Here is a 26,364-nt window from a genome sequence, read left to right on the forward strand (position 1 = left end):
TGCAAAAATTATAGCTGTGAAAAACAGTGGCTTGTGCTCACATGCAAGTACTGAGATTTTAGAGTCTGATTCAGGTGTCTTTATTTACTTTGGCTGCTCATAATTCACCTTTTCAGTCCTTCCCCCATGGGTGAGGACTAGAGCCTTGGAGAATCTCAGTTTTTTTATTGCTGTGTGGTGGTGTTTGTTTTCTATATGATTTTATCGTCTGCCCAAAGCTGTTGGGGCTCTAGGGTAAAACATGAAATACTGAGAGTTGTAGATATAAAAGTTGGGAATGTGGTTTTGTTTCTTTATTTGCCTTTATTTTAAGGTGATAAATTTTATACCTCCTGTCAAAATCCTCTATATGCTTCAAGGTTAAGGGAAAACTGTTTGTTTTGATTTCTGATGCTAGCAGGAAATAATTCTTTGAAATAACTGACAGATGCTTTCCCATTTCTTGCTTACTACTACAAGAACTCTCTGAAAAGGTACACCAGTGTTGCTTTGTACTCTTCCTTTAATAAACCAGAAAGGCTTTTGGGGAAAGAATTAGAGGGATCTGTATTTATAGTTGTTCTCAGCGGGAACAGTTGCTAAAGACTACTCTGTCTTGAAAGCAATCTCAGTGCATTTTGCACATATGTATATATCTAGTTCAATGTGAAATGACAAAGACTTCCTTAGATGTGTTAATTTTGGAGGCAAGTGTGTGCCTACAGATATTTTTTTCTCTATTTCTGGAAGCTCTTTAAAGCTCTGTATAACTGCTCAACATATGAACACTTGCCTCACATTTTGACTCTCAGTCAGGATGAATGAGACCCGGGTTTGGTTCTTGCAATGGGCTGGAAAGGATGTGCTGCTCATTGATCCTTCATTCTGAATGTTGAGGCTAAATATAAACCAATGTTTGTATTTAAGTGGTATAACCATAATTTAATTTATTGTGATTGGGAATATTAATTGGATGTATCTGTTCTTATTAGGTTAAATTAGCATATCTTTTTAAAGAGAAAAAAATACAGTCAAAACAAGCCTGTAACAATGACTCTTACTCAGCAGTATTTTTAAGCCTGTTAGTTTTGCTGAATCTTCTGTCTTCTGCTTGCCTTCCCCAGCACTGAAGCAGTAGCTGGCACTGTAGATGCACCATGTTTCACACCTGTCCTAGACAGAGGTTGAACTGTAGCAGTATCTTCTTCCAGCAGCAGCATCCTGCTGGTGTCTGACTCTCTGCTTGGCATCCTTGCTGCCTCTTTGTTAAATTCCCTGCTGGCAGCTGGGAACTGGCTGAGAGCCTGTCTGAGATTTGTGTATGGAGGGTGTCTGATGCTAATGCCCCTCTTTCCTAGTTTTGAGTTCTCATCTGTGCCCTTTTGGTTTTGCAATTTTCTCTTCAAAAACATCTCCTGTAATCCAGCCCTGGGCCACCAATCGATTACCTTTGATAATTAATTGCTTCATAACATGGCTGTTGCATCAGCTGCCTTTCAGGAATCCATGTTTTTGGGGTTACAAGACAGCACTTGTGATTGTGTCATTAAGCTTTTTAAGGAAGCAAAAAAAAAAGTTACCCTCAAACAGGAATGCTCAAAGCTAAGGAAGTACTCTCCTCTTCATTGTGCTTGTTTCTACCCTGTGGGGTAGGAACCGCAGGAGATGGTTTTCTTCCTCAAGGAAAACTAAAACACTCAACCTCACCAACCTGGAGTTGCATAGGAAACACAAGGCAATTCGAACTTTACCTTAGGGTTTATTATGCATGCAGGTCACAAACAGTAATGAACTTTAAACATTTTAAAAAACCTTAGGACTCTAAAGGAATAAGTATTGTATACCTCTTCCCTTTCATTCCAGGGACATTCTAAGCATCTTAGTGCTCCCATGTTTATAAATTTTTCAGTAGGGTGTGTGGTATTTACACCTAATAATTTCTTTTTACTCTCTATGCAAAAGGTGGAAACCCAGCATTTGCTCCTTCTCATCTGTTTCCTGAATCAAACTTGCTGTAATTGCAGTAATGTGTGGGAATCAATTGAGACATGGTCAACCAATTTCTCTGAGGACAGTAATGTTTTACTTTGGGTGTGCATGAGCAAGGAAGGAATATAGTGAGCGCCTTGAAAAGTAGACTTCAGCAGCTGCACCATTCAATGCTTCTTTCTCTTTAAATTGCATCAAATTGAACTGATTAAAAAAACCTTTTTACTATATTTGGTATTGTGCTAATTCTTAGCATAAAGCTCACAGTGGAATCCTGTGATAGCTCTGATACTGATTCAAGCTGCTGTTCTGAGAGGGATTCATCTGTCTTCAGTCCTTTGGGAAAATGGTGTCCTGCTTCATTAGGATAAGAAGTGTTAGAAGCTGTATGACATCTCAAGGGTACCAAACCCTTACAAAACACATTACAGATTAATCAGAATGCATGCAAGCTGCAAAGCTGCCTGATTACTTCCTGTGTGCTTTTTTTTAATTGTAAAAATAATGTGCGGATGCTGGCTTTGGCTGTCTGGAGGACTGTCAAGCTTTGGCTCGGATCTATGGCTCCTTGCTTGATCTTCGTGAGGGTTATGTGTTTATTCACCTAAGCTTCATTTTCTGAGAGTACTCATTAGTAGTACAAGTGTGTGCTTGTACTTGTGAAAATTGAAGTAGGTGGGGTCAATCTAAGTGCAACTCAAACCACGGTTGAACATAAGACACAGTAGGTGCCCGATGTTGTTGTTTTTCTTCTGCTGATGCCTTCACAGCCCTATCTCTGCCTGCCTGGCCGCCGCAGCCTGGAAGGATCGGGCTGCCTGGCTTGGCCGGTGCCCGCAGAGAGCCCCTACACGAGAGTTTCTCTTCTGTGCGCTTGAATGCTGATGGCTACTCCGTCCTGCCTGGGGAACAGCCCTGTGGATGAGCTGTATAAAAACTTGCGTGGGGTAGATGCGAGCAGGGCCATTCTGAGGAGAAAGGGGCGGGCGCGTTTCTCGCTCTCTCGGCGCTGGAGCCCGGAGCGGCGGCCGCTAGTCAGCGCTGCTCCTCCGCCTTCCGTGCCGCTCCCCAGCGCTGCCGGCTGCCTGCGAGCCGTGTGCCTTTGGCAGCCCGACAGGGTTTCAGCAGCGCGGCTTTGATCGCCGCAGATTTATACTCTTCGGGGGGAAACAAATAACATCCGCTTCCCCCGCGTTACACTGCTAAGGTGATCAGCTGCTTCAAGACCGCCCGTGCGGCCGTGTCTCCTTAGGTGCGCTCTGCCAAGTCATGTACTGCTCGGTTATTAGAAAAGGAAGTTTAAAACATTAGCATAAGCTCTGAAGCTGTGCTTCAGGCGTTTCTGTTTACTATTTTTCTTTAGGATCGTTGAAGTGCGGCCAAGGATGAAGTCTGTTTGCTTACAGTATACATTTAAGGCAGTTCTCTGTATTGTAAAATTAAATACCGATTTCTGCTCGGTGGGAGAAGAAAATACACGAAAGGATCGTTAAACAGGGAGCTCTCCTTGTCCTGTCATGTACAACAAAACATATTGCATTTCGCAAGATCTCGACAGTAAAAGCTAAAAGGAAATTATCTGTTCCTAGCTAGAATAGGTTGCACGTCAGTGGTAGTTACATGAACACCTCTTATCCCTAGCGTAGCTCACCTGGCTCTCCTTGGCTCTTGCTGGGCCGCTTCCCCTGGAGTAGATCCTGTGCCATCCGCCGAGGATTCCCTTTGGCATGAGGATGAAAGCCGAGCTGCCGTCTCTTACTAACACGGTATCGGTTTGCGAGCCGCTGGGAGGCTTCTGCCAGCCATTCTGCGGGGATGCAGCTCCCGCTGGCTTCATCGGTCACCCACGTCGCGCCCCACCAGCCGTCCTCAGTGGGGACAGCAAGCGGCGGGTCCAGCTCCCCTTCCTGCCAGCACAGTTATTGCCGAGAGTTTTGTTCATGTGCCAAAAGAACGTAGATTTTTTTTTTTTTCCCCTGCATGTCTGCCCGGCGGTGCAATTTGGGTTTCTCAGCATCCGCAGCCTGCCGGTATTCTTTCATGTGTAGCAGAAAAATGCTCTCGCACAGGAGCCTTCCGCGATACCGGGTACCAGTTATTTGCGTGCCAGCCGCTGCTAGCGGCGATCCTTGGGTGATGGTAGGAGACCCTCATTGTCGTAGAGAAACTGTTCTCACGGCTCACTCTGCCCCCACCCCTCTCCTCTCCTGTCTGCCGGGCACGACCGGCGTCTCTTTATTCAGCCTCGCCCGCCGCAGCGGGGCGTGGAGGGAGCGGGGAGGTCCCACGGCGTGCGCCGGCCCCGCCGGAGCCCCCGGCTGCGGGCAGAGCCCGGCCCCCGGCGGGAGTCCTGGGCGCGCACGTCTCCCATGGGAGAGCTTCTCGCCGGCTGGGCGCGGCGGTGCTTGGCCGCAGGGCCGACGCCCAGGGACGGGGCTGCGTTGGGCAGCGTCTGTGTCCGATGGGCCGGCGGAGAGGGCGATTCCTCCGCTGCCTTCACCCGACTTCCTCTGGCCAGGCGGCAGGTTTAAAGCCCAGTAGCTCAAGAGCCCGAAAGGCTGCAAAACAGAATCGTTGTGCCTCCTTGTGCCGAGAAAACACAGCAGCGACTCAGTCAGTACCTGCCCGGGAGAGGGAGTCGAGAGGCTCACGGACGCCCTGAGTGCTTGTCCCCCATCAAGGACGCCCGGAGGCCTTCGTGCTTAGGGTTGTTCTAACCGTGCTCTCATACAGCTTGTGGGAGGCCTTCCAGCCCTGTCCGGCTGCTGACACTGTGAGACAAACACGCCTTAATGCATCCCCAGCAGTTCCCATCCTAGTACAAACCCATCTAGCTCGGTAGCTGGTTTCGGTGAGCACACGGAAGGTGATGTGGTAAAATAATTGCATAGGCACGTGTTTAATCACCTGTCTACTCCGCTTGTATCCTCCCCACTTGTTCAAAATGGGAAGGGTCATGACTCGTGCCAGCAACATCCTACTCTGGGCTAGCGTTGGGTGTGCTTGTGACTCAGTTGCCAAAGGAAAAAAAAAAAAAACAGAGCTCTTATAGCATTAAACCTGTGCGGGTAAAACAGACCTCGAGAAGTGCAGAATGCAAGGCTTCTCCTGAAATTGCACCCAAGGGAGCACCATCTGCTCTCTCTTGCAAATACTATACTTTTGAACGCATTACCTCTGCCTTCACTGGGTGAGGATGTGCAGATGATTACTGTCGAGCTGCAGGCAATTTTCTATAAAGCTGCACAGCAAAACACGTTTATATTGTGCTGCGTTTCCTCAGCAATACAAACCTACGGTGAGATTGGCTCTCAGTCGAGCTTAGAGACTTCAGTCTCCAGGGCAAAATAGTTTAAAATGTTAAAATATTTGTCTCTCTCTACGGGCGCTGTTTTCCCTCCTGAGGTGGGCGGCTGTTTATTGTAAGCAATTAACTGAAATCTTGCTTAAGAAGTCCCAGCAGCCTCGGAGCTCCTCGGTCTCGGCTCTGGGGGAAAAAGTGCTTCGTAATGCCCCGTAGGAAAACTGCCATTCCCAGGGCTAAAGCCGGGCGCCGGAGGACAGGAGGGATGCTGCTCGGCAAGGGGCGGGGAGGGGCGATCCGACCGGCGGGAATAGATTCGCTCTTTAAGGGGTAAATTCTCAATTGGGAGGGTACAACTTCCCTCCTCCCTACTCAAAAAGGTAGGGGTACTTGTGATTTTTGGAGGCGGCAGCTGGAGTTGAAGAGACACCGTCCTCCGGGAGAGCAGGGGGTGGGTAGCAGAGAAAAGCCTGAGAACCCTCCCAGGACTGGAAATATGACATAGCTTTTTCCAGCTTCTTGCCCAGCGACACCCGAAAGCCGAGCCAAGGAGCGAGTGAGCCCCGCAGCGCTTGTTCTGCCGGGACGGGGAGGTGGGGTCCCGAATGTGGGGAGCATCAGAACAAAGTGAATATGCGTGTCAGTGACGGAGAAGGAGGGTTTCCGAGCTCGGCGGTCCTCAGCAGGGCAGGGGCGGGGGCTGCGTGGGGCAGGGCGCAGGCGTGGAGTGGATGTACAATGGGAGCTGGCCAGGGGAGGGTGGTTCAGCATCCTCAGCACTAACCTGCCGCCAGGGCAGCTGCTGCTCTGCCCATAGCACGCTCCTGGTTGGTACCCCGAGGCGGAGCTCCGGCAGCGGAAGTTGCGCCGGCTGCGTGCCAGGGCACTGGCCCCACCGAGGGGGAGATGCTGCGTGGGGCGACCCTGGGAAGGCTGGTGCTGAGTGGGATGTTACATTAAAAGGTGCTTTGAAGGGAAAATAATAATAATGCTGAATGTGGCTTTTCTTTCCAATCTGCTTTCTGTGCTCTTCTGCATAGGAAACTTGCCCAGTCTAGATCGTTCTTGTCAGAAGACCACCTTGACACTAGATCATATTTTTTTATATCTGATGCCTTAAGAAACCAAAGGAAAAATGATTGTTGTTCAGTCTGAGACACTATGGTTTATATGGAAAGAATTCCTTAATACCTAATCTAAAATAAAATTCAATCTGCATAAAGTGTTAACTAAAGTCCAGGGATCTTTTGGAATGAATAGGTAGAGCTATGCTTAAGGTACTGGGCTGGGACTGATGAGCGGCACACAGTTTGTAGCTGCAGAACTGAGTGACCCCAAAAACGTGTCGGTACTTCTTCGTCCCATCTGGAAGAGAATATTATAGGTTTTCGTTGCCTTGTCTGTGAGCAGTGCTCTGGGTACCGGGGCAGGTGTCCAAGAAGCCAGCAGGAAGACTGGGTGACGTGCCCAGGGCTGCCCAGGTGAATCCTTGCCCTCCCCAATATCCTTCTTCCGCAGCCCCGCGGAAGATCACCCGCTGCCTCTCTGCTGTGGGCCTGCTCGGAGCAGGTTAAAATGGCGGCGGCCACCCTGTCCCTCGAGGGCAGGGGCTTCTGCGTCCGGCTGTCCAGGGGCTGCGGGGTGACCGGGGGCGGGTGGGAGCCTGGGCACGGCCGCTACCGCCCGAGTGAGGGAGGCTGGGTGTCCTGCCGGGAGCCAATGCCTCTTTGGCCCGGGGTGCTGTAGCCCCTGCTCGAAACTGCGGGGTGACAGGGGTTCCTCACGCCTGGCAGCCCTTCTCTGCTCCGTGCTTTCCGCCGCAGGGACTGACCGGCTGTAGGTGGGAGACTCTCACTCGCTTCTTTGCGGGAAATGCGATGAAACGCAGTGCAGCAGCGGGGTCACCCCCCAGCCTCCCGGGGGGCCCGGGAGCAGCTTTCCCGACGGCACGGTCGGATCAGCAGCGAGCTCTCTCCAGGCTGGTCTCCGGGGTATTTATGTGCATCGGTGGGTTTAAATTGAATAGAGAACAGCCAGGGAAGGATGTTCTTGGATTTTGGGCAGAGATAATCGGAAATGTGTGACTGAATAGCCTGAGCAATACTTACTCCTGACGTGTCTCCCCTCCGCCCAAATCTATGTTACTGTGTGCCCCCAAATTAATAAAAAATTTCGAGATGTATATGTCGAGAAGTGGTTTTAGCCGGTGTCCCCTTTGACCCTCCCCCCCCAAGCCTGTCCTCCCCGTCTCTGCTGGGACTGGCGGACGTGACTTTTTGCGTCAGCCTTTCACGGAGGGGAAGGCAGTGGCTTCAAGCACACCTTCCCCGACGGAAGGGGGGCCGCCCTCTGCATCCCTGTGTCACCGAGGGGGAAGATCCTCAGTCTTTAAGCTTTCCTTTTGGTCAGAGCCTGCGAGCAAAGCGGCGGTACCGACTGTCAGCGGCGTCCTCTCAAGAGCCACGAGCCAGAGACCCTCGGAACCCCTAAACAATCCGTTTGCGGGAGCCGGTTTCACCCGGCAGCAGCTGTCGGGCTCAGCCGGCTGCGGTGCACTGGCCTTTCCTGAGCACCGAAAATGAGTCTCCGGCACCGAAACCCTTTCTTCCTGCCGGCGGTAGCGCGGCTGAGGCTGCCCGTGCCGCTCGGCGGCCGCACGGGTGCTCGCCGCGCCGTCGAGGTAGCGGGGGCGGAGCGGAGCCCGGGCGAGCCTCCCCCCGGCCCGGGGAGCCGCTCCGCCGCCGGAGAGGGGAGGAGAGGCAGGCTGGGGCTTTACTCCACCCGCTGTGGTGCCAAGAGCCATTCATTCAGCTAGTCCAGGATTTAAAGAAGACCCCTTACCCCACCGGCTCCCGTAATAAAGGGTGCAAGTGGAAAACTTTTTTTTCTTTTTTTCTTTTTTTTTTTTTTTGTGTATGTGTGAGATTTCGGGGGAGGAGATTGGTGGTTGTTAGTTTGTTATGTTGTCTTCCTGTAAAAGTTTACCTTTCAGTAAGGTTGTCTGCGCATGAACAGGGAAACAAGGGGAAGAAGGGATCTGATCAGAGAATTCAGACAGAGATTCAACCGGGGAACACCAAAACTACCCTTTCACTTGTTCCAAACACTGCTATAAATGTCCTAAGTGAATCACTTTGTGTTTGGGGATAGGCAGCGAGAAATCCTTAGCTTTGCTCGTTCTTGGTGTCTGAAACATCTTGCGCGTGAAGGTGACCTCCATACTTCTCTAGGGCTGGTGAGACAGCCCCTTTTCCTTCAGAACAGGAAGGTTTTAATTTTCTCCTCTCAGAGCATAGCCTCCCTTTTGTTTGAATTTTTCAAAATAATTTAGAGATGTGTTAAAGGTATATCTGCTGTGAATAGAAAACCAAGTAACAGAATTTTGTGCTGGAGGGCTGTGTAAACCCAGATGGCCATCACCCCAAACTTGTTCTGAGATATGATGGGAATTCACAGTGGTGGAACAAACCAGTTTGTTTCTAGCACTGTGTGATAGTGGCTTTTGTACTTTTGTAAATCGCTATAGATTTTAATTGGGCAAAATGCTCACAGAGATGTAGCAACTCCTGGCAAAGGTGTTACTTCTTAGCATATCAGTGTTTGAGGAAGGCAGGGCTCTGCTATTTGTTGAAGTAGTAGCAGGGTGATTCTTTAAAACATTTGACTTATTACATTCTTGCAAAATGATACATACATTCGAGTTTGCACCATGACAGTGGCTTATCCCTGTCATCTGATTATTCTCTGTGTCTCAAGATGTGTGAAAGGCTCACCTACCTCCCAGGTGAAGTGAGTAAGCAGGAGTTTCACAGTCGGTGTCTGATGCTGAGCCCAGGCACCGTACCTAGTTTCATGCAGTGCCACAAAGACTATTTTGGTTTGCCCTAAGGAACTTCCATTCTCAATTAGCCACCCACCCGCTGTTCTGCTAGTTCCTTATGGCAGAGATCCCTGCCCATGGAGCTTCTGGTGACAATACACTAAAGAGAAGAGCACTGTTTTAAAGCTCTGATGCTTTGAGACTTTTCTCCCCATCTGTTCACTTCTGAGCAGAGGGATGTGTCCTTTGCAAGAATGCAGGGCTGCTAGATCCAGGCTTTGCCTGGGGAAGCTTTCCATTCCCAGGAAGGGTTTAGCTGGAGTCTCAGAAGTTGTGTACAGATTTAGCCAGGCTTCAGCTGAAAAGCTGGATAGATAATGCCATTGTCAAGCCTCCAGTGGAGCAGTTTGGCCACCTGCTACACCCTTTGGATGGAAACAGGATGTTTATTGGAGGGCTTTCCAGGAAGGGAATGTACTTTCAGGTACCCCATCTGAACAGGACTCTCAAGGAGTTAACAGTGTATACCTTTTTCCTGATCAGCTGCAGCTAGGATTTAGATTTTTTTTTTTTTATGTGTTTCATCCTCTTTCTTAGCACTTAGTTTGTTGTAATGGCCAGAACATGTCCTATCCAGTCTGTGCTGAGATGAATTCTGAGGACTGGATGTGGAGCAGTGGCAGGATATAGCCCTAAAACCCAGCAGCTTGTGCTTCCTGCAGGGAAGCGGCTGTCTATGGCAGCCCTTCTAGAGGCAATGTACACCCTCTGCTGCAGTGGAGCGAGCGCAGTGATGATCAGCAGGTCTAGGGAAAAAATTCTATTGTGCCTTGGTTTTTAGTAAATATGCTATGAGCTACCAGTGGTATTAGGTCTAATCATAGCCTCAAAGCTGTGGCTGGATTTATGTTGATCACTTTAAAACAAATCTCACAGATATATTTAGTAGAAGAATGTGTAAAACCCCAACCCCCAAATGGTATTATGTAACCAATACAGTATTTAAGTGCCCCCTGTGTAAACTAAGTGAAAAGCCTGCTGTTTGCTTTCTTTGCCTCTGTTGTGTATTGGTCAGCCGAAGCCGGGTGCTCTGTTTGCTGTTCTGATTACTATTTTAAAAGGAAAGATCTGTAGGATCATGTTATCCAGAAATTGAAAAAGACTTAAACCCCTCTCACTGAGCTTAAGAGAGGGATCTGGGGCTGAGTGAGAGCCCTCTCGCAGGCTGCCCAGGGGTGTCTATTGCCAGGGGAGCTTGTGCCATTTGAAAGCACATGCACATCAAGGATACAGCCCCACACAATGTACTTTGACTCTTTATTTTGGCATGTGTAGTGTAGCCGTTCTCAGCAGCCTCTGCAATCTCAGCCACAGGGTTCAGCTGAGCTCAGCAAAGATGAAGATGTGTTAGTGTAGGGTCAAGGAGATGGTGGGAGCTATTGGGCCAACTGGGAACGTTGCTGCTGCTCTATCTAGAGCTGATATCTGGTGAAAACGAGAGGTGGATTTCCTCTTGCTTTGAACCAAAAGGAGTTTGTAGGCTTCCCCCCTAATTTAAAGGAGTTTGTAGGCTTTCCCCCTAATTTACTGTTATTGATCTGCCATCAGCTCCTTGCCCAGTTAAATCCTTTATTCAAGGTGTTGGATCTTAGGAGCACAGTGGTTTCCCATTATTGTTATAATCTTTTGCCAAAGAGAGATTCCCCCTTCTCAGTAATGCACCAAAGTGGAAGTAATCGCTCTTTTTTCTTCTTGCATTTGTCCTTTCCTGTTTCATTCACCGATTGAAAAATGGCTAAAGAGCAGCCCCCATTTCACCTCCCCTTTTCCCTGATTGACTCAGCAGCTCCTGGGACAGAGAGAGGAAAGGGGCCTCGAGGTCACAACCTTCACAATCTTCAAAGCCCCTGCCGCTTCCAGCAGCTGTCACAGCTCTCACTGACCATATCCCCAGAAGGTCAGCAAAAAAATAAACACTGGGGCCCGACAGGTCCCCTTCTCATGCAAACTGGCCATTTCCCTCCCCAGCTCCCATTCCATGCATAGATTACACATTGGAGACCCCCTTGGATTTGCACAGAGCTATGCAAGAGCAAAATGCCACAGAAAATAAAAGCAGAAGGGCTTCCTGGGCAGGCAGGGTGGGAAAAAGAAAAGCAGCTTCCTGAGCTCTCCATGCCCACCCACAGGCTGCTGCAGCCATTTTGTGTGCGCAAAGCCTGAAGGTGAAGCTGGGGAGGGGGCTGACTTTTCCCTGGGAGAAAGACTGCAGGGAAGGATTCAGCTTTTGTATCTGCTTGTGCATGTGAGGGATGGAAGATAGAGAGAACCCAAAATAGGAAATGAAGCATAGACTGTAAAAGCCTTTTCATCAGGATTAGATTGCATCCCTCTCCGACAGCCAGCCTGCTTTCTGCACTCACCTTCCTCTGCAAAAAGTCATGATGAAGCAGAAATAGTGCCAGGGAGAAGCACAGGTTCAAAAGGCCAGAGCGGAAAGGTCCTTTGCTAAAGGAAATACGCCTCCCCAGCCCTCTTTTATAGAAGTATCCATTTCACCATGGCCACTAATAATCAAAGGGCTATTTCCTGGCCTTCACAGCACAGCTCCCAGATGCAAAGCACTGTTCTCATCTCCATTATTGCAAACCCTTCCCCTCCCGCCCCACACTCACTTCTCTACCCGTGCTCCCCCATGGCTGAACCCAGCACTAGGGCACGACTCGAGTTTTTCAGGCTCGTTTCCTATTCGCATTTTCGGCTTCTCCCCACAAGACCAAACGGGTGAGCAGCACACCGGATCGCAGGGCAAAAACTCGTCGAGGGGATTTTTATCTGCGAGGGGCTGCCAGAGAGGCAGGAGGGGCTGCTGACCTGCAAGAAAACCCCCAGGAATGAAAAGCAGGGACAGGGGACTCAGGGCTCACTTTATTTATTTGATGTTGGCCGGGTACAGCAGAGGGGCTGCGCCAGGCTCCGGCCGGGGCCGGCGGGGCGGGGAGCGGCGGCGGGCCCGGGGCAAGCGGTGCGCGGAGGCGCTCACCTTGCCCTGCCCCTGCGCGCACGCTCTCCGCCGCTGCGTGTTTAAACAAAGAAAGTTGCACAACCAAAGTCCGTCCATCAGTGTCGTGTGTATCCCCTCCGCCCCGTTAAGGTGGCTCTCGGGGGGCGGCGGGACATCCCGTCCCCGCACGCTGTCACCGGCTCGTCCCCGGCTCTCGCCGCTCCCCGGCGCACTGACGCCCTTTCATTATTGCACTGCTCGCTGCGACCGTGACAGTAGTGCAACAGGGAAAGAGGGGCAGCCCGGCCGGTGGTCCCAGCGCTGGCAGAGCAGCTGCGGCGGCTGCCGGGCTGGGGGCACGGAGGGAGAGCCCGAGTGGGGTGGAAAGATCCTGGCTTTGTCCCCGAGCTGGCCGCCTCCCATTAGAATGATGCTGGGGGGCAGCTCGGGGGGGGGGGGGGGTGGAGTTAAACCGAGGGCAGCGGCAGCGGTACAACGGAGAGGCAGCGGGCACGGCCCCCGTCGTATGGCTCCGGGCCCTGCCCCGCACCCCGCCGGGCCGGCGAGGCGAGCCCGGCCGCCTCGGGGAGACGCGCGGCAGCGGCCCCGCGGCGCCCGAGGACCGGCACGGAAAACCCCGCGGCAGCGGCTGCTCCGCCGCGCCCTGATCCGGCCCTCAGTCCCCTCCCACCACCCCTTTCCCTGGGCCCCTGAGGTCCCGAAAGGGACCGCGGGGACCACCTGAAATGGAAGGCAGGGCCACCCACTCGGCCATCCCGGCTGCTGTCAGCCCCCAGCTGATCCTCACAAAGCGGAGAGGAGATTTAACACCCCCATCCCTGCTCCGTTCCCACGTACCTCAGAGAGCAGCTCTCGGGAAGGGCCGGAGGCAGCGCCCGGCCCCGCTGCGCCGCCCGACCCTGGGACAGCCGCGGGTGCGGGGCACGGTCGAGGAGCCCGGCGGGCCGCGCTCGTCGGGCAGAGGCATGAGCTTTGTTTCGCGGAGGTTATTGGGATTAGAGCCTCGGCCTCTTTGTGCTGTGCTTTGCTTCGTACCACACTGGTTTTCGGGGTAGGATCAGGCACAGAAGCAGCAAGTACTGCTATGTATCTCCTCCCATCCTTTGGTGGGTGTTTACATCAGTATGTAATATAGACACCCTTCAAACGTCTCAGAACTCATACTATTTTAAAAAAGAGCCATGATGGTGTTTCTCTGGTTTCAATCATTGCTTGTGTTTTAAACGCGAGGCCGTTTTGAATCCTGTGTGATAGCATCAAAAATATGCCCATTACTCACAACCTGAGTCACCAGAATAGCACGATTATTTGACACAAATAACATCTCTGTACAATTACTCGCCTATCTAATAACGCTCAGCATTTCACAACTTTTCCCTTAACTTGGTGGGCACATGGGATTACTTTTTCCTGCTGTGGCTTTCTTCTCTCCATGAAGAATAACCCTCAAAAGAAAAGACCCTATAAGCAATATTGCACTACTACCCTGATCACAAAAGCAGAGGCAATATTGATAGGGTCTCATCCTTAAGGTTAGGAAGCTGGATAATGTGTCTTGCAGCAGGTGACTGGAGGGAGCTTCATTCCATGCCTGCAAATGGGGAAGGGGTAAAAAGTTAGAAAGCAGTGCACTGCCCCTATGGATCACAGCACTATGTGCTCCTGGGAGAGTGGGGATGCAGGAATAGAGTAAATCTCTGACCCACAGAATCCATGCATGGGCGCTACACCTTTCTCCCAGGACACATTTAACTCCAGTATGGATTTTTTCCAAGTTTCTATACCTCCATCCCCAGTTCTCACTTTCTTCTGTGTAAAATTCTCTCCTTTATTAATAGCCTCAGTCAATCAGCTGCCTAGCTGTCAGAGGCTGGGAAGTGCTATTTATTTGATTAACTGATAGATGTATTTTGAGCCTCTTAGTAACAGGCATCAAGCCCTCAGAGAACTTCCTTTCCAGGACTGTCCTACTTGGAGAGCCCAGTGTTTTAAATATCCCTCCCTTCACTGGAAATCACGGGATTAAGTACACACCAAAAATTAGAAAGCAAAACAGGATCTCCAGGGCTGGCTCTCCAGCACTAACTTCACATTTATGCACACAGGTTAAACAGTGTTTGGAGACGCACGAGTGTTTTGCCCTAGCTTGTTTTGTTTGGCTTTTTCTTCTCTTCCCCCTCCCCAGCACCTTTTCTGTCCAAGGCTGGAAGGCACAATCTTCAGCTGGGGCTGGCTTAGTGTTGAACACACTAACAGCCACAGAAATTATTCCCAGGGAAGGGCTGAGACACCTCCAGCTTCAGGGCTGCTTTGCCAACTAGACTCTTCCTCTGCACTCTGGCTCCCAATTAACCTGCCCCAGCGCATTTGTCACGTAGGAACACTTGAGAGTCCAGAGGAAGGGGAAGGAAATTTCATTCCCAGGCCATCCCAAAGCAGGTCATGATTTTGACACATTAAGCTTCTCTTTTCTCACTCTGCTTTCCAGTGCATTAAATAGGAGTGTAATGAAGGGACAATCCCCTAATTCATGGATTCCTGGCTAATTTATCCATGCCACATTGATCTGGTCTTTGCCATTAGAGGTCCCTGGCTTTTGGCATGCTGGTGTGAGGCAGCCCTGCATCCTCTTTGATGCTGCCTGACTTGCCAAAGAAAAAGGAACTGGGCAAGCTCCATTCAGTGTTTGGTTTTTTCCTAATGCCCAATAAACAAAATCTCTAATCTGTCCCAATCCCTCCTTCTTCCCATCCTTTGTGATGCTTGTGGAAGAAAGCAGGGATCTTTTTTCTGCATTATTTATTTATATTAAATCTTTGCTCACTCAAATTAAAAGGCTATATTCACAGAGATTGCTGAAAGCAGCTCAGAATTGAGTTTTATCAAACTTCTATATTCTCGTTACCTTGGTAAAACCTCAGGTTTAATCCTGCCACTGCTTCTCAACAATCCCTGCAACCTAGACATCCAGTTGGACTGAGAACATAAAAAATGATGCAACTAGGCTCAGCCTTACCTTTCCATCTATTCTCGTCCAGTCTATTTTGTTTATTGTTTACCATGTCTTTTCCACTCTTCAGCCTCGATGTTATCTCAAACAAGACTTAGACATAATACACACAATTTAACTTCTCCAGTGGCCCAAGAGGCAAACCCACTGGCAAGTTTACAGTGGAAACACACAATCTGCACATGAAGTGATGTTACTGATGCATGGAGAGTGTGGGGGAAAGCACAATTTGACGACTTCCTTACAACTTAAATACTTCAGTAGTTGCAGAAGCTACAACTGGCAGGGGAGGGTAAGGGATGTAATTAGAAACATCAGCCACAAGTTCCAAGCAAAGGCAATTAAGTTACTTTATGTTTCTGGATCTGTGCTGAGAGCCTAGATGTGTCTCAAAAACGTCCTTATCTCTAAGTGGTGTATTGGCACAGGCCTCCCCACACATTGCCTTTTTTGGTTGGTTGGTTTTTGTTTGGTTTTTTTTAACAAAACAGGAAAAATAAAGACTGAATCAGCCTCCAGTAGTATTCCAATAGCATTCCACCTAGTTTGCAAATGATATGCAAAGCCTGGGTTGCACTATGTCCTATAGCAGGGAGACTCTGGAATGTATATGGGGGTTATTTTAAAATAAACGTTTAAACACGAGATTATGAAATGCATGCTATTTATACACTGTGAGGCTCAGCATCTCTAGATATGTTTAGAAACCTCTCTTGCCTTTAATCACAGTTATAGAAACTAAATGGAAATGTCACCCAGACTAGTATGGAAATAACACTTTATATGTTGCTCAATAATGGAAGCTCTTTTTTTGGCAGTGCGTGTGAGGGAATCCACAGTAGTGGAGCCTTTGCTATGTGTTTAAGTCCCCTTCTTCTGGTGTTAGGAGACAAATAGACTGAAGTGTCCTCACGATGAAGCCTTGGGATAAATAAAGTAGTGAGCTGAGTCTCTGGAGCTGAGAGGCCTGTGCTCTTCATGAGATCAGACCTTGCCTTCCCTGGTTTAGCTTAGGGAGCCATTTCTCCTTCCCTTTGTTGCTATTTTGCTTGTTTGTTTCTCTTGTGGTTAAAGATGCCACTCAGGGCAAGCGGTTTTTTTAAATTTTCATCTCAGTTACAATCTCACAAAACATAGAACGGCACAGTCCAGCCTTGTTTTCCCAGTCACAGCAAGTCCTCTAGCCAGATGAAAGGAGACCATTTAAAAGCCATCTTGCAATTAAATACCTTCTATAGTCTACAATATTTTCTGCAGCGATATTGACACTATTACCAAAGGTCAAAGCAAACACTTTGGAAACAGCTGTAGGCTGAAAGTTGATTTAGAGTTTTCCATCCTATTTAATAATTTTATCATTGTTTTAAAACTGGGAAGTGTTGCCTTTTTAATTTTTTTTTTTTTTTTTTTTTTTTTTTTTTTTTTAGAGAGAGAAAATTCTTAGCATTCCAGTCCTGGCTCCTTAAGTCTATCTAGCAAGTTTGTACAAATCTGTCCAGAGAAAAAGGGGATTCTTGCTTCCATGCAAGAGTCAACTTGTCCAGGTGTGAGACTCCAGAGAGTAAGGGTTGATAATCCTCTCTGAAAACATCACCTTCCCAAGTGTGTTTCACCCACCAAGCTCAGGGATTCTGTCACCCACAGACACTTACCAATATGTTCCCCTTCTCCTGAAATCAGGAGGGATTACACTCCAGAATGTCCTGCCATTTGATTCTTGCTTATAATATTTAGTTTGTGGGTTTCAATAACCCTTTTCTCAGCAGCAATATTTCCTCGGCTGGCAGAACCCAGATCTGCGTCAGTGAGCTCCATTAAAAGGAATGACAGAGCTCCTTAAACAGCCCAGACTTTGTAACCCCACAATACAGCTTTTCTGCATGGTGTTTACCAGCGCTCTGCTGTCTGATGGAAAAAAAAAAAAAAAAAAAAAAAAAAAAAAAAAAGACGACTTATGGTACTAAATGCAGGAGGAAAATAGGTCTAAATACTATCACCCTGGAAGTGCCGATCCCACCGCTGGCCCTGCATGTACAGGGCAAGTGAAAGGCCTTGGCTTGGGGAACAGAACATGTGGGGCTGATCCTGAGGTCCCCCAAATAACTCTTTCCCCCACGGCAAGGGCCAGACTCCACTCACCACACACCCGGCTGCCCCCAACCCGCCCATGCCTGCAGGGTCAGGGTGTGGTTTCTCCACGGGGCCCCAAGCCCGAGTCTCCGCAGCCGGGGCCAGTGGCACGGCACGAGGGGAAGCGGCACCTCCTGCCCCCGCCCGGCCTCCTCTCTTCCCCAAACCACCCAAGAGCGGCCAGAGCAGGAGCGACCTTAACACAGATCTAGCACTCAATGCAATGACTCAAAAAGTCCCCCTGAAAAAAAAAAAATCCCTCTGAAAACTTAAACCATCTGATTTCACTTTCCGCTCCAATTGGTTGTGTAGCCAGGGCGCAGGTCTGGCCTCCTCCACCACACTAATACCCTATGTGTGCTGCCTCCACAGAGGAGGGGTTCTTTTAACAAGTTTATGCAACAACAGGATGGAGGCTCTGCCGGAGCCCTTCCCCCCGCAGCCCGACCTGATTCCCCGCATTCCTCCCGCGCCCTCCCCCTCCGACCCAACTGGAGACAAACTCTGGCATCTCCACACACATGCAAATGGTTTCCCTTGCACAAATACAGACTCCTGAAGGGGCCTTTGCTTCCGAATCCCCCCTCTCTTTTTTTTTTTTTTTTTCTTTCCTCCAGTGCTTTTTTTTTTTTTCGCTGTTACATTCCTCAGCCAGGCAGGGTTAAAAAAAAAAAAAGAAAAAGTGGGGAAGGGAGGGTTTGGAATGTGTAACCTCCATCCCAGGCCCAAATCTGCAGGGAACCTCGTCCTCTTCCCCCACACCCCTGGGGCCTGCCTTCCAGAGAGCTGGCGCTCAGCAAAGGGCGTTTGCGGGCTCCATTGTCCCAGCCAGAGCCAGGAGCCCTCAGAAAGTTGTCCCTCTCCCTCTGCGAATGGGATATGGTCCTTGTCATCACACAGGCCTTTCCCTGTATCACAGGCCTCAAATTCCCCCCACACCCAGGGGAGGTTTTGAAGTGTAATGACCATATTATTTTTAAAGACATAAGTTCATACAGAAAAACAACCACGCATCTATTCCCCCTGTGATTTCTCCACCTCCAAACAAGGCAAGCTCGCATGTCTGAGAGGCCATCTTACAGCCCAGCATCAGCCCCACCAAGGCTTTCACTAGCACTTATTTCCACTTGCTGATGGGCTCCACGAGCACACACACACACAGAGAACAAAGCATTGCCCTCCTCCACGGTGGCTTCCAGCTCCTCGCTGGTCCACCCTTCTTCCCTTCCTCCTTGGCCAGGGGCACCAAAAGGCCCTTCGCACTCCCATCCTGGTCACTCTTGTGCTTCTATTGATGGCATGGGGGGAAGACACCCCCCTAGCAAAGCCCTTAGAGATTTCACTCTCTCCTACCTCTTCATTAACCAAGAATTAGAAGGAAGAAGAGGGGAAAGTCCCAAAGCTAAATAGGCCTCTCCATTCCTTAGCACACACAAAAATAGCAACCATGCTACAGTGCAGAGATGGATGAAAAGAAAATCTCCAGAGAAAGGGAGCCATGCCGGCTCGGGTTACCTCCACTGAGGCCTGGGTGTGCACCGCATGGGCCACCAGCACCGTGCCCCTCCGGTTCAGGCATGGAGGCTTAGCCTTCTGTTCTGGGCATGAAAGGGACACAGCCTTCAGCTCACCCCAGAAACAGAAGGGCTGAAAAGGTGTCTTTTGTCTGCTCCCTCGTTCATTGGAGAACTGGAGTGAGTTATTGAGGATTCAGCTTCTCCTCAACCCTCTAAAATGGGACACGCTCCCCCCTTAGGATGTGGTCCTCCATTTTCTGCCTCCCCATGGCTAACTCACCAGCACATCCTGGCCTGGCTTGGGATGTGCTGTGCAATCTGAAAGCACTCGTTTACCTAGATTTGATTTCCAATATGACGGCTCTCCCCACCCCCACCCTTTGCTCCCAAGGTAACAGCTCAAGGCTTCAGGAAAAAAAAAGAGAGAGAGAGAGAGGAAGGTCCCATCCCCCAGCCCTCCAAACCCCTTTCTTAGCAGCTGCAAGCGAAAATACCACATCTGCCTCCAACTACACCACGAGTGACAGTCACCAACATATTGTTATTTAAAGATCAATTCTGAATGCAGTGTTCCTGTTCCTAGGCCTACATCATCCTTGCATCTCTCAGCCTCGCTCCACGTTGCTATTGGGAAGGGCAGGGACAGATTGTCTTTCAAATCCTATTGATTATTGTTTAGGTATCTTGCACTATTTTTTTTTAAATGAAAATGAAGGTACCAATATTCCTTTAATCTTAACAGTAATTTCTCTAAAAGTGAAATACGATGGAACTTGAAAAATACATCAATAGGAAGCAAAAATTAAATTGTCTGTAAATACACGTGTATATATTCAAGTCACTGAATTCTATATACAACAGTAACACCCTTACGTTCATAAACCCCTAATTTTTAGAGCAAAGGAAGAAAATATTCAAAGCTGGTCACGATATTTTTAAAGGTGGTGATTGCTCTGAAGGAGGACAAGAGGGCTTTAAAATGTGAATAGGCCAGCTTTTTATTTTACAACTTGGACACACAAACCCAAGCTAGTGGCAGAAAGGGCAATCCATTTTGTACACTGAAGCAGTCAAAACGGGGAACAAAACCCAAGGAACTTCCATACAGACCACTCAACCCAAACACAAAATAAACAAACAAACACAAGGGTAGGGATTTTTTTTAAAGCAATTTCTACATGATCTTGGTATTTTAATGCTCATTTGAGCCTTTGTGGTGGAGGGAAGAAATCAGAGTAGGGGGCTGGTTCCCTACTAAAATGCATTAAATAACTACAGAATGCCATAATGTCAGGGGCTGGGTGTGCAACAGTAACTGATCATAAAGGATGTATTAGGACTGGAACCAAATGCTTTGACAATATTATTGCACTGCTTTATTTGTGCAGACAGTAGTGCAACATTGTCAGAGCCAGCGATACCAGCAGCCACTGTCACGTTCTGCACAGCTGTCCCTGCATCCTTTTGTAAGGGACTGTTACACTACAGTGTTAACCACAATAACGTTTTTATGTTTAGCCCCAATAAAACTCTGCATGACAAAGTTTATTTGCAATCGTAATTAGACAAAGTAAAAGAAAAAAAAAAGAAAACAACAAAAAGTTAGTTTAAAAAATGACAGAAAGAGAGGAAAAAAGGGGAGAGGGATAGAAAAAGACCACTGTTAGTATGGCTTGTTAAACAAACCATTCCAGTCTTCTGCTACATGCCCAGTATATCTAGGCACGGTACGTTATAAAGGTTTTATACAACAAAATATTTTTCTACAGTAATGGAGAATAAAACAAGAGGGGGCATAATTCAGCATCCCCAAACGTATGTGTTTCCATAAAACCCAAATTGGTCAGTCAATGAATCTGAACTAGACAATTTAAATAAATCACAGAAAGTGCCAACCCTTTCCTGTGCCTTCAGAAGTTTTCTTAATTGTGCTGTGATTTTATCATGGTTGACCAGTACAGATGAAAAAGCCTGGGGGGTGTGGTGTATATATAGAATGGTATAAATACACAGTGCTTTGATTTGCTATGGAAAATGTTACAGAAATTATGAGACCTGTGTACAAAAATACCTAGTGCCTGTGCTCCAATCTCACACGTATCTGTGTGTGTGACCACTCAAAAATTACAGCATAAACACCACAGATTCTTAAAAACAAATCAACAGCATTAAATCCCTATATAGACATTGATAGGGACCACCTTAAATACATAGGATAAAATTTCTCTAAGGGGAGAAAGTATAAAGAAATCATCAAAAATTTCAGTGTAGATATTCTATGGAAGAGTGTAGAAATTAGTAATTAATTACTCACAAGCTATTGGTAAACAAAGCAGGTAATGGGACACCTTGAAAGCTCCCAGAAATGTTTGGAGCTTACATCTGAAATAGGATGTGTTTAAATTATTCCAACCCATTTCTATAGACAGACACATAAGAATGTATAACCCAGAATCTCACTCCTTATTTAAAACCACTCCCACATGTATAAAACCTTATTTCACACACGTGCATAAATACACTGGAGGAGGCATCTATTTTAGGGTTGTTTGCCCACTCTGAAGAGGGTGGGCTGCTAAAGGGGGTCATGTTTCTGCCAGCCAATGCCCTTTTAATATTGCACTGCTCATCATAATTGCCAGTAGTACAACAGAAAAAGGGCTCTGGACAACAGCATACTTCAGAGACTTTCCAAAATAAATGATAAATCAGTTAGAAACTTCTCCAAGTGATGGCTTCTGTGCATGTTTTAGTCTAAAACAGATTTGTTACATTAAAAAAAAAGGAGTTTCTTCAACAACCACATTGAATCAATGTCATTCTTTAAAATTAGATTTTAATATTTCACAACTGCTTCTTCAATTAACTTCAGCAAGAATTTAGATAAGCTTGCTTTAGGGACTTTTTTTTCCTTATCAATAGTAAATGTACTGCATTAGAGCATGTGAAAGCAAATACCGGAACTGGGATTGTCCTGCTTGCATTTCAGCACCCTAGTATTTTACAAAAGTAAGTGTAATGAACTAAGTCTTAAAGACACAATGGAGGATGAGTTAATAGCCTTTCTCTTGCTTTCATCTGAATCAGCTGTTAAAATAATTGGTATTTATTACATACATGCTTCTAGTACCTTAAATTATTCACTTCCAATTGCTAAGGAAGTCTTGCTATTTTAGAGGCATCTAAACAAGCTTTCAAAACAACTGCCATCCACCAGTGAGAGGTCTTTAAAAATCACCTGCTTGCTTCATGAAAACATTACTATTGTAATTTTTCCCTTTTCAAAAAGAATATATGGGTAGTAAGGAGAAAACATCAGTTAATCATTACAAATCAGACATTTGAAATAATTCTAGCAATAAGTAACATTTAAAAGTCAACTTGTTAGTCTTTAGGCTCAAACTGTTTACCATTTGTTTCTCTAGACAATTTCAAACTTAAAGCTGGAAAATGTAACTATTTGTTAAATAAGAATCACTTGAGAAATTATAAAATTCTTTTATTTCAAACAATGCAAAGAAATTCTATGCAAAGAAATCCAAACTTGAAAACAACTTTCCATGAATTGTATAGACAAGTAAGAATCGTACCAAGTGCTAAAATGAATTAAAGTGATTCGGTTCTGGGGGGGGGTTTGGGCTGAGTGAGAAAATGCACTACATGAATTCTAGTTGTCACTTTATCATAGTGGTATTAACAAAAAGCCAATTGATTTGGAAACATCCCAACCCAATTAGAATCTTAAATTGTATCATTTTTGTTTTCTCACTTCATTTTAATTTTTCCTCCTTCTTTTTTATTCTTTTTTTCTTAACAATAATTTACCCCTAATCCAGAAATCTAGGCTGGTTTGGAGATGTTTAAAAAAAAAAAGGAAAAAAGAAAGAGAGAGAAAGAAGGAAAGAAAAAGAAAACTAAAAGAATGTGCGTTAAACCTTAGGAAGTTTTCTTAATTCCAGAGCCCCAGGTCTGTGTTCGAGGGTACGAGCTTTCCTTACACAACTCAAAGACCACACACTGGAGGGAAACGGAGTGGAATTGGGGCAAAGTGCAAGAATGCCAAAGAAACACTTTGGGCTGCGCACCCTGGTTTATTGCAAAAACTCTGGACTATTTAAGCAAAGCATTACTTTTACGAGATTTAAATATTAAGCCAATATAAATACTGGCTGGAGATAGCATGTGACTTATTGCCTCGCTCTTTGGGGGTTTTAGCAAAAAAAAAAAAAAAAAAAAAAAAAAAAGCGCGAGCTTCTAAACCGGGATCTTTTAGCAAAGCAATTCTACGTGGTATCTAGAGAGACAGCAGTTTTGCTACGTTTAAAAATGGGAATAGTATTTTGCAGGAGGAGCGCTGTGGCACAATGAGAGCAGGCAGCAATCGCGAACCCTCCCGTGAAACAGCCCTCGGCGCGGGCTGGGGGTGGGGAGGCAGAGCTCGGCTCCGGCGACAAGAATTTCATTCGTGGGATCCCAGTCAGTTTCTCAGGAGTGTTTGCATAGGTGAAATGTTTGAGAGAAGGAAGGGGGGAAAAAAAAGCTCGCCACTATCTAGAGATTTCCAGCCCAGCCCGCCGGCACTCGTCTCTCTCCCGGCGCTGCTCGGCGCACGGGCGATGCGCTCCGTGCCGTCCCCGCTCCGCTCCCGGCGGGAACAGGCGCCCATTCCCCACTCCTGCCGCTCGCAAGTTTTATCCCCAACCCCGCTGCCGCCCTCGGCGGCTCCGGCCGCCCGCTGCTTTCAGCACCTCATATCGATCGCACGCCAGAACGCAAACCGACCAGCCAAACTTCACTCGGGGAATCGCCACACTTACAATGCGGGAGGAAAGGGCTCCCGCACTGCTCGCTCCGCGCGGAAACCTCTCTGGGAAGCGCACGGCCCCGCCGGGGAGCCTCCGCATGGGAGGTGGGCGAGGGGCGCCGCCGTCAAGCGGCTCCCCCTCCCCCGCCTGGCCCCACGGTCCCCGCCGGGTCTCCCCGCCCCGCGCCCTCGCAGCCAAGGGCGGGGGGCGCCGCTCGGCCCCCGTCCCGCCGCCGCTCGCCCCGCGGGCCATTGTCAGCGCCGCGCCCCCCTGCACCCCGCGCCCCCCCGGGCCCGCGCTCCCGCCATTTCCGCCCGGGCGGGCGGATGCGGCCGCGGGCGGCGGCAGGGCCGGCGGGCCCCGGGCCCCGCGCGGTACCTGGCGGCGAGAGGGACGACGGACGGGTCCCCGCGCCGCGGGGGGGAAAGTTGCCAAAAGAGGCGCAAAAGAGGCGGCGAGAGCGGCGCGGCTCCGCAACCCCCTGCCCGCCTCCCGCCGCCGCCGCCCCGGGCGCGCCTCGGCGCGGGTCCCTGATCGATCCGAACGTGGGCAAATCCTCCGGTACCAACCTCATGGCCTCCCCGCTCCAGCCTCCATCTTTGACTAGTTGACATTCAGCTCCTGCCTGACCAACTCCTCATTAGCATACCTCCCCCGCCATTGGCCCGGCCCTGCGCTAGTCTTTGCCACCGCCTCCGCCATTGGCTCCCGGGGAGGATGTTTAAAAATATTACCCCGGCGCCCATTGGCGGCCCGGTGCTTACGTCACGGCACGCTCTTTATTTTAACAATGAATGCACAAACACATTCTTCCATTCACAAATTTTTTTTTTTTTCAGTAGTTTGCCCGCCTTTTCTCCAACTACATTTTCATTGATTTTTTGTTTCAACTGAGGGGGTCCCGGTTGTAAACAGATAAATCAAAGGCGAACAGAGAGGGGACCTGAGCAAATATTATTTTCTCTCTCTTTCTCTCTTTTGTTCGGCGGTGCTGGTGTTGGGGGAACAAAACTGATCCCCAGGCGTCCCGGATCGGAGAGATGTGGTCGGGGGGGGGGGGGGGGGGGGGGGGGGCGGGAAATCTGCTCTGCCCGAGAGGTTGCAACTATTTTGTGTCTATTTCGGTTTCAAAGCTGGACCTCTTTCCCGCAATTAGGAAAAGCAACCTCTGCTCGGGCCAAACAAACTGCTAAATTAGTCAAATTTAGAATAGTAATTATTGCTGTGGGTGGGGAGCGTTTGCGGGGGGGGCTCGGTGGGTGCGTGCCCGCGGGGGAGGCTGCTCCGCTCCCTCCCGGTGCGGCGGGCAGCGCCCTGGACGGCCACGCTCCCCTCCCGCTCCTCCCGCAGCCGCGGGCTGAGCCAGGCAGGGGATTTAATTGTGACCGACTGAAACACACCAGGTCACTTCAGTGCACTTTCATGACAAGAGCTTTTCCTTTTGTACGCGCGGTTGAGCTGAAATCAGGGGATATCAAAGTTTAAGGGCTAGGGAGGGAAGATCTGTAGCATTTCTCTTGCCCTGCAAATTGTAAAACATAGGAATCGTTGCAACATTAATCAAAAAAGACTGAGAGAGTCATTGACTGTGAGAGTCTCTCTCACAGGGAAAGGTCTTGGTGAGTCTCTTTTTTGGAAAGGTTTCTGCCATATTGTTAACTAACAAACTCATGACTGTGAGGTTGCTTCCCCTTCCAAATACATAGTTCCTCACCTCTTCAACAACTGTTTTCAACAGATGTTTGTAAAATGGAAATGTTGCCATACATCAGTGAGACAAACTTATCAGCAAACAAACTAAGCAGTGAGAAAGCACTAAACTTTCATACACTTTTGTGTGCATGAAGGCTTTTTTTTTCTTAAACTGTATAAATAATATAATAAACTGTATTTATTGCCATTTTAGTAAATTACCTGTATTAAAAAAGAAAAAACTAAGTATATTTCTTTCTAAATTCCTGTATTATTTTAATTTTAAAATAGCCTTTCCTTTCATTTTTTCACTACCTTCATACCAAATCCAGCCCAAAAATATAACTTCTGTCTGTGTGAACTAAAATTTTGCATTATACGAGAAGAAGGATATTAGCTATTTTTAAAAATAAACTAAACTTCCTTTGTATCTATTCTTGGGCTTGGGAGTTGGTTCTGATTTGGATATTTTCTCCATATATGTATGCATATATGTGTGTAGCCCCCCACGCACAAACATTGAACCCAAGTTGTAAATGCTGGATCTGGGTACTAATGGGTGGGGACTTGGAGCAGTGGATCTCCGGCAGTGTTTTTGGAGATGGGAGAGAAGGGCAGTGGGCTGTGAAATCACACATTCCTGTCCAATGGAGCTGAAATAATGGTATTGTTCTCTGGAAAAGAGGTTGCTTTTCTCTTCTCCATTCTTCCCCTGATCTGCAGGGACCTGATTGTGCAGTTAATCAGCAAAAAAGCGTTTGATGTAAGGCAGGGCGTGAATTCAAAAGGGCCAGGGGGGATTCAAGAGGGATTCTTCTGTCTGTTAGAAAATGTTTTTCTGATTTCAAAATGGTAGACATTTGAAAAGCTGCACTGGTCTCTCTTCAGAGATCCGAGTTTGTAGTAGGTACCAGCACTAATTATATCGCTTCCTTTGTGGGTTTGACACTTTACTGCTTGGGGAAAAAAAGAGGGGGAAAAAAAAAGTAGATATCTTACAGCAAAAAGAAAGATGTCCTTCCTGGTGCAAAGGTGAGCCCCTGTATCCCTGTAGTTAATTCCTTCAGCTCGCTATCAGTCGCCAGAGAGTCTC

The 26,364-nt window shown here is 48.1% G+C and overlaps 1 long non-coding RNA gene across 1 annotated transcript; it reads right to left on the minus strand.

The window, feature by feature from the left end:
- Positions 1-12,721: 12,721 nt before the first annotated feature.
- On the minus strand, positions 12,722-24,177 carry LOC125335549. The gene is made up of 3 exons (XR_007207480.1): positions 24,149-24,177; positions 16,780-17,032; positions 12,722-13,708 (listed from the first exon to the last, which is right to left on the minus strand). It is a non-coding gene; the product is annotated as an uncharacterized LOC125335549 (long non-coding RNA).
- Between the last annotated feature and the right edge of the window lie 2,187 nt (positions 24,178-26,364).

This window comes from Corvus hawaiiensis, chromosome 18 (assembly GCF_020740725.1).
Source record: "Corvus hawaiiensis isolate bCorHaw1 chromosome 18, bCorHaw1.pri.cur, whole genome shotgun sequence".
Lineage (NCBI taxonomy): Eukaryota > Metazoa > Chordata > Aves > Passeriformes > Corvidae > Corvus > Corvus hawaiiensis.